This window comes from Perognathus longimembris, chromosome 10, assembly GCF_023159225.1.
Source record: "Perognathus longimembris pacificus isolate PPM17 chromosome 10, ASM2315922v1, whole genome shotgun sequence".
Lineage (NCBI taxonomy): Eukaryota > Metazoa > Chordata > Mammalia > Rodentia > Heteromyidae > Perognathus > Perognathus longimembris.
In genome coordinates, this window is record NC_063170.1 from 47,836,386 (window position 1) to 47,843,033 (window position 6,648).

A 6,648-nucleotide genomic window follows, 5' to 3' on the forward strand; every position below is an offset into this window, starting at 1 on the left:
AGCCAGGCAGCAAAATGATTAGCATCATTTTTATATGATCATATGCCCATAGCTATTGAACCCTAGTGATCTACACCTAAGAATATCCTCCTTTGGTCTCACTGTGTGAGTGTATAGAGTCCTGTATAATTCATTATGTCCAACTGTATTTTTTATCTTTTATCACCCAGTGAGTTCACTTGTAGATTTATAGGCACTTTCTAACTAAAACAAAGGAAATTATGCAATCTATGTTTCTTTGGGCCCAGCTTACTTCACTTAATATAATTTTTTTCAAGTCTTTCTATTTCTTTATGAATGGTACAATATCATTCTTTCTGATGGAAGAATAGAATTCCATTATGGTTTTTTTTTTTATTTTTTATAGTTCAGAGGTCTTTTATTTTTTTACATCTCTAAGCCATGAATTCATAGGGAATAGGTTCCAATAGTTCAGGCTCCTTTCCATTGGTTCTCACAGAGTGTGCTTCTCTGGGTGGAACAGGCTGGCGCTTCAGTTGAACCCAGGTTCCTTTCTCTTTGGCTTCCTTCTTTTTCTGGTCATTTTCCTTCACTCGTTTCAGGAAGCTGTCTCGGCTCTTAGAGTGTTTAATATGCTCAATACGCACATTAATCCTCTTGGCAAGGATCTTGCCCTTAACTTGCTTGTTCACAACAATGCCAACAGCATGCTGGGTAACATTGTAGACCCTTCCAGTTTTGCCATGGTAACATTTGTGGGGCATTCCTTTTTGAACAGTACCCATTCCCTTGATGTCTACAATATCACCCTTCTTGTAGATTCTCATGTATGTGGCCAAAGGAACAACTCCATGTTTCCTGAAGGGCCTAGAGAACATGTATCGCAGGTACCTCTCCTCTTTCCCTTCGTGTTCGTCATTTTGGCAAATTACTGAAAGATGGAGGTTCTGGCCAAAAAAGGTAGAATTCCATTATGTATGTATGCCATATTTTCTTAATCCATTCATCTGCTGAGGGTCATCTGGGTTGATTCCATATCTTGGCTATGGTAAACAATGCTGCAGTGAACCTGGTTGTACTGGTAGCTTTAGTGTGGTCTTGTGGTCTACTGAGTGTAGAGTTGCTGGGTCATAGGGAAACTATTTAGTCTTTTGAAGAACCTTCATACTGCTTTCCAGAGTGGTTGAACAAGTTTACATTCCCACCAACAGTGTATTTGCATTCCCTTTTGGCCACATCCCTGCCAGAAGCTGTTATTGTTAGTTTTCTTGATAAGGGCCATTCTAACTAGGAGTGAGAGGAAATCTCACTGTTGTTTTGACTTGCATTTCATTTATGGCCAGATATGTTGAGCATTTCTTCATGTGTCTATTGGCCATTCTTACTTCTTCTGAGAAGTTTCTCTTTGTTTTTAGCCCATTTATTAATTGGGTTGTTGTTTCTTTGAGGGTTATTTTGGTGGGGTTTAATTTTTTTGAGTGCTAAATATATTTTATACATGAGGCCCCTGTCTGATACATAGCTAGAAAGATCTTCTCCCATTCTGTGGGTTTTCTATTTGTCTATCTAGCTATATCCCTTGCCATTGAAGAAACTCTTCAGTTGGAAGCAGTCACATTTATCCAGTCTTTCTTTGATCTATTGTGATTTGGGATCTTTACTTAGGAAGTTTCAACCTGTACCTAGAAGCTCTACTGTTTCCCCACTCCTTCCTGTAATGTTGTCATGGTATCTGGCCTTACATTGAGATCTTTGACCCATTTAGAATTAATTCTGGTGCAGGGTGATATATAAGGACCTAGCTTCTATTTTCTTCATGTGTATAGCCAATTCTGCCAGCACCATTTGTTGAAGAGACTTTCTTTCATCCTGTGTTTTTGGTTCCCTTATAAAATATTAGGTTGCTATAGGTTTGTGGGTTCATTTCTGGGTTTTCTATTCTGTTCCATTGGTCCTCAGTCCTATTCTTGTGCCAGTACCAAGCTATTTTTTTTATTACTACGGCTTTCTAATAGTTTGAAGTTTGATATACCTCTAACACTGTTCTTCCTGCTAAGGATTGTTTTTGCTATCCAATATGAGTTTCTGGATTGCTTTCTCTATATAATTGAAGAATGTTGCAATTTTAATGAATATTTCACTGAATTTGTAAATTGCTTTAGGTAGTATTGTCATTTTCGGGGTGTTAATCCTTCCAATCCAGGGGCGTGGAACACTTTTCCATTTCCTTAAATCTGCTTCAGTTTTTTTTTTTCCTCAGATTTTTAAAGTTTTCATAGTAGAGGTCCTTCACATCTTTGGTTAATTCTTGATATTTTTTTGAGGCTATCACAAAAAAATTTGCTTTCCTGATTTCATTCTTGCTCTTCTCATTGTTGGCATACAAAAAAGTTACTAATTTGGGGGATTAATGTTATGCCCTACTATTTTGCCTAAGTTTTGGTTCAGTTCAAGGAACTTGGGGAAGGAATCTATAGGGTTCTTTAAATACAGGATCATGTCATCTGTAAAGAGAGATAGTTTTACTTCTTTCCCTATTCAGATCCCTTTCATGTTTCTTTTTTGCCCTATTGCTCTTGCTACTATATTGAGGAATGGAGAGAGTGGATATTCTTGCCTTATTCCTAATTTTAGAGGAAATAGTTTAAACTTTTCACCATTAAGTATAATGCTGACTGTATTTTTTTTTTAAATTTTCTATTTGTAGGTCCTGGGGCTTTTAACTCAGGACCTGGGTGCTGTCGCTGGGTCTCTTTGTGTTCAAGGCTAGCACTCTACCACTTAAGCCACAGTGCCACTTCTGGCTTTATCTGAGTAGTTTATTGGAGATAGGAGTCTCATGGGGTCTTTCCTGCCCAAACTGGCTTCAAACAGTGATCCTCAGATCTCAGCTTCCTGAATAAATAGGATTACTGTCATGAGCCATCGGAGCCCAGCTCATTTAAAGCCTTTAGTATATTGAAAAATGTTCTGTGGATTCTTAGCTTTTCCAGAGCTTTTATCATAAAGGGATATTGAATTGTCAAATGCTTTTTCTACATCTATTAAGATGATCATGTGGTTCTTGTTCTTGCTGCTTGAACCAGCTTTGCATCCCTGGAATGAATCCTGTTTGATCATAGTGTATGATGATGTTTGTTAGTTATTGAGTTAAGTTGGCTGGAACTATATTGAGAAGTTTTGCACTGATGTTCATTAAAAAGATGGATCTTGGGCTGGGGATATAGCCTAGTGGCAAGAGTGCCTGCCTCGGATACACGAGGCCCTAGGTTCGATTCCCCAGCACCACATATACAGAGGACGGCCAGAAGTGGCGCTGTGGCTCAAGTGGCAGAGTGCTAGCCTTGAGCGGGAAGAAGCCAGGGACAGTGCTCAGGCCCAGAGTCCAAGGCCCAGGACTGGCCAAAAAAAAAAAAAAAAAAAAAAAAAAAAGATGGATCTATAGTTCTGTTTCTTTGATAAGTCCCTATCTGGTTTTGGGGTGAGTGTTATGCTGGCTTCATAGAATGAGTTTGGTAGTGATCCCCTTTCAAACTCATTGAAGAGTTCGTGGAGTATTGGAGTGAGTTCTCCTTATAGAATTCAGCTCTGAATACTGAGCTTTTCTTGGATGGGAAGTCTTTTACTGCCATTTCAATTCCATTACTTGTTAAGGGTCTATTTAGTTGGTTTAAATCTTCTTGGTTCTGTTTGGGCATATTAATATTCTCTAGGAATTCTTTGCAAAGTATTCCCTTATAATGTTCTTAGTGTTGCTTGTTTCTATGGCAATGGTCCCATTTTCATCTCTAATGTTATTAATTTGGGTGTGTTCTGTTCTTTTTTGGGTCACATTTGCTAAGGGTCAGCTTCATTAATTTTTTCAAAGAACCAACTCTGTGTTTTGTTTATTCTTCCTATTTTTTTGGTCTCCAATTAGTTTCTGATTTTTTATGATTTATTTCCTCCAACTGGTTTAGGCTTTGGTTTGTTCTTGTTTTTCAAGAAGCTTGAGGTATATCATTCAAGTATTGATTTGAGATTTCTCCAACTTGTTGATGTAGGTACTTAAACTATATATTTTTCTGAGTACTGTCTTTGCTATGTCCCAGAGAAGCTGGAATTTCGTGTGTTCATTATTGTGGAATTTGATAAATGTCTGAATTTCATGATTATCTCTTCAGTAACCCACAGGTCATTCAGCAATGTGTTGTTCAGTCTCCATGAGTTAGAGAATTTTCTGTCATGGCTTTTGGTAATGAGCTGTAATTTTATTGTGTTGTAGTCTGACTAGATGCAGAGAATAATTTCAATTATTTTGAATTTTCACAGGTTTCCTTTGCGACCTAAAATATGATCTATTATGAAGAATATTTCATATACTGGTGAGAAGAATGTATATTCTGGTGTTGCTGGATCGAATACTCTGTAGATGTTCATTAAGTTGAGTTTCTCATGCAATTACTTAGGTTTGAGGTTTCTTTGCTGAGTTTTTGCCTGAAGGGTCTATGCAGAGGTGATCGTGATGTGTTGAGGTCACCAACAATCAATGTGTTTGGATCTATGTGCGTTTTTAGGTTAAGTAGTATTTGTTTGATGAGGTTGGGTGCTCCAGCATTTGGTGCAGAGCTATTTAGAATTATTATCCTCCTGTATGAGAATTCCCTTTACTAGTATGTAATGGCCTTCTTTGTCTCTTCTAATCTTAATTTGAAGTCTGTTTTATCGAATATTAGTATTGCTATTCTGCCTGTTTGTGAGGGCCATTTGCTTGAAAGATTTTATTCCAGCCTTTCACTTTGAGAATGTTTATTTTTTGTAAGATGTTTCTCCTGTAGCCAACAGATGGATAGGTCTTACTTTTTGATCCAACCAGTCAATCTATGTCATTTAATTGGAGAGTTAAGTCCATTAATTTTGAGACTTAGGACTGAGAAGTGTTTGGTAACTCTTGCCATGCTATCTACCTTCTTAGGGGTTATGCCTTGTCTCTTCTGACTATATTTATCTAGTTCTCCGGTAAGGGGTATTTTCTTTGCCAATATCATGTCCTTGTTGGTTTTCTATATGTAGGATGTCTTTAAATATCTTCTGTAGTGCTGGTTTGATGGAGATGAATTGTTTCCATTTTTCTTTGTTATGATAAGTTCTTTGAAGCAGTGTACTCTCTCTTGATTATGAGAATTGTTTCTTTTTCATTTGTTATTTAGTCCCAAATTCGACTGGGACTCAGGTTCAGTATCCAGTGTTTTCATTCATTGGCTGATGCTCTACCACTTGAGCCATATCTCCAACCCCTCTTTTAAAATGCTTCATTGTTAAACAGTTGTACAAAGTGGTCACATCTCCATAAGTCAGGTTATAAGTGCAATGCATCTTGATCAATGCCATCTCTTCCATCCTTCTCTCCCATTTTCCCCTTCCCATTTTTACCAAGTTATGTAGTTCAATTTTTACATAATGTACATTGAAATTCATGACTGAATTTGGAATTGTTCCTTTTAATATTTTTAGAAAATTATTCTTGATGATATTAGGGGTTTCACTTAGGGCCTTTTATTTTCTGGGTAGGTGCTTTACCACTTGAGCTATGCTTTCATCTCATTAGTTGTTTCTTTTTTATACTCTAAAATTTTTTAATATTTCTTCTGATATGCTGAAGCTTTTAAATGTAATATGGTCCCATTTATCCATTCTTCCTTTCATTTCCTGAGCAACTATAGTTTCATTCAGGAATGTATTATTACCTCTGCATACACCTGACAGATTCAAAGCTATGTAGTCTTCTCATGGTCTATTCAAAGCACAGAGCTTTGGGGAGAAGGATTTTTTCACCAAGATAGTCATATATGAGATGCAATGAACACATGAGGAAATCTGATGTCTTTTGGGTACAGACGTGATGTAGAAAAGTACCCCTAAGGTATCCACTGCATGTAATTTAGGAGCAGAAGCAAAATGGGCAGATAGAATTAAAAATATGTGGTCAAATTGGAGGCCTAGAGAAATGGATATGACTAGGTCCTAAACTCCCAAAGATACAGGATCTTCACTGACATCCATACCCCTAGACTGTAGCTAGGCTTCAGGAATTGAAATTATCTGTTAGATTTGTGGGTAAGAGTTCACCCCTAGAGTATAAAAATCTAACTGTGCTTAATAAACAAATCAGGGTTTAAACAACAAAGAAGATGAAAGTGGGGTCTGGGGCTGGGGAGGTCAAAGCATGATGATGAGCCTGACAACCCAGACTCAATGACATGTGGTTTGATTCTACCACCTGTGCAAAGGTCACAGCACAGGATGAAAGGATTTCATACCAAGAGAGTTGTATGTGAGATGCCAGTAAAGACATAATGGAATTTGAAGACATGTGAAGGGATTGGGAAAAGGACATTCACAGCTGTTCTAGCTAAGGTATGGACCTTCCAGGAAAGGCCTATGAGCTTGAATATAGCCATTCTGACTGGGGTGAGATGGAATCTCAGTGTGAATTTGATTTGCATTTCCTTTATAGTCAAGGATGTTGAACATTCCTTCATGTATTTCTCTCTCATTTATACTTCTTTTCAAAACCATCTGCTCAATTCATTTTCCCATTAATTGAATTTTTATTAGTGTATTTTAGTTGTACAGGGGGTTGCATTTTGACATCCTCACACATTTGATAAGACACACTTTCTCCATCATTCTTCTCCACACTACTCC

The 6,648-nt window shown here is 37.4% G+C and overlaps 1 pseudogene; it reads right to left on the minus strand.

Annotated features, from left to right (window-relative positions):
* Nucleotides 1–363: 363 nt before the first annotated feature.
* LOC125358673 lies at nt 364–881 on the minus strand (annotated as a pseudogene).
* Between the last annotated feature and the right edge of the window lie 5,767 nt (nt 882–6,648).